This window comes from Panulirus ornatus, chromosome 8 (assembly GCF_036320965.1).
Source record: "Panulirus ornatus isolate Po-2019 chromosome 8, ASM3632096v1, whole genome shotgun sequence".
Lineage (NCBI taxonomy): Eukaryota > Metazoa > Arthropoda > Malacostraca > Decapoda > Palinuridae > Panulirus > Panulirus ornatus.
This window is the reverse complement of record NC_092231.1, coordinates 51736081-51738035: the sequence shown is the minus strand read 5'-3', so window position 1 is coordinate 51738035 and position 1955 is coordinate 51736081.

Sequence of the window (1955 nt, the reverse complement as noted above, 5' to 3'; positions counted from 1 at the left end):
TTGACCAAGAGGATATATGTGTCGGAGGTGGAGGGAACGAGGAGAAGAGGGAGACCAAATTGGAGGTGGAAAGATGGAGTGAAAAAGATTTTGTGTGATCGGGGCCTGAACATGCAGAAGGGTGAAAGGAGGGCAAGGGATAGAGTGAATTGGAGCGATGTGGTATACCGGGGTTGACGTGCTGTCAGTGGATTGAATCAAGGCATGTGAAGCGTCTGGGGTAAACCATGGAAAGCTGTGTATGTGTGTATATTTGCGTGTGTGGACGTATGTATATACATGTGTAGGGGGGGGGGGGTTGGGCCATTTCTTTCGTCTGTTTCCTTGCGCTACCTCGCAAACGCGGGAGACAGCGACAAAGTATAATAAAAAAAAAATAACCTGCATAGGATCTCTTAAACTTCTTTTCCCTTAAGCTGAATGGATTTAAGTAGTTTAATCTGCTCTCTAAATTTGTTTCTCAGTCAAGTAATCATCTTTGGAGATTACCTCAGTAATTTCTCCATTCAATGTCTTCCTTTTCAAATTAGTTGACGACCAAAGCAGTACAATATCCAGGCTCGGATGACTATGTTTTTGGGAAGGCGAGAGGTCAGGTTATGCAAGAATGTTGGAAATGGCTTCCATCAGTTTCTACCCTATCTACTCTAAATATTTTGGGTTATTAGAACTTAGAGATTTTTGAGTAGATAATACAATATAGTTATCTTGGCAAGATATCCAACGTGAGATTATAGTCATAATAACAAAGTAGTCACAAGGCCAATATATAGTCACCGGAATATCATATTTATCATGATAATGTATCACTTATGACAAAATATGCATGATTAAAAAATGACAATATAGCACCTATAAAAAATATCACATTGCTAATATAGCCAAGGTGACGATACATACACGATAGTACTGGAACTAAAATAAGAAGATAGTCAAAATGACAACTTGCTCATAATGACAATACTACCACTATGTATATATATTCTCCATGACACTATAGCTACACTGACAGTAAAGCTATCTTCACAAAAGCGTAAAATTGAAAATACAGCAAACGACAATATAGCCACCATGACAATACAGCCATCTTGACAATAAAGTCACGATATAAATGAATCGCCAGGACATTAGAAACGCGTTGAGAGTAATTTACAGACTTTATAGATATCATGAAAATATTGCCCCCATGTCAACATATTAGCTATGACAATTTAGCCATTATGATAATACAGTCACGTCGACAATGTATTCACTATGACAATAAAGCTACCATGATCATATAACTGATATGACAATACAGTCAAAGGAAAAATATAGAAACATTCAACTTATATTCACAAAGGCAATATAACCACCTGACAATATAGATAGTGTAAATAAATAGTCGTTTTCGGATCATAGAAAACATATAGACTTCAGGACAATATAATCTCTGTGAAAGAACAGTGACTCAGACAGGATTTATCATTATAATATAGTCATAACTTTATAGCTGTCATGTGATTGTAGTCAACATGACAAAATTATCACAATGAAATAAAACGGCATTACAATATAGTTACCATAATCATACACCAATCATGATTATATAATCAGCAGGTTGACATAAACAATATCACAGTGTAAAAACCATGACAATATAAGGATGTAATGATATGATATCTATTCAATTACACTTACAATACCAAACATGCCGCCATGAAAATATTATTATCATGATCATATAATGACAACAATATTGTAGCTAATAGCAAAATATATCCCGAACGACAAAATTAACCATAGCAATATAACCATCAAGTTGATATAGCGACCAAGATAATGAAGCCAGGACGGCATTATATTGAAAATAACAATACAGCCACCATGCCAATGTCTTCACCATGACAATGTAGCTACCATGAAAATATAGTAACCTTGACTATATACCTACCATGATAAAATATTTGAACTGA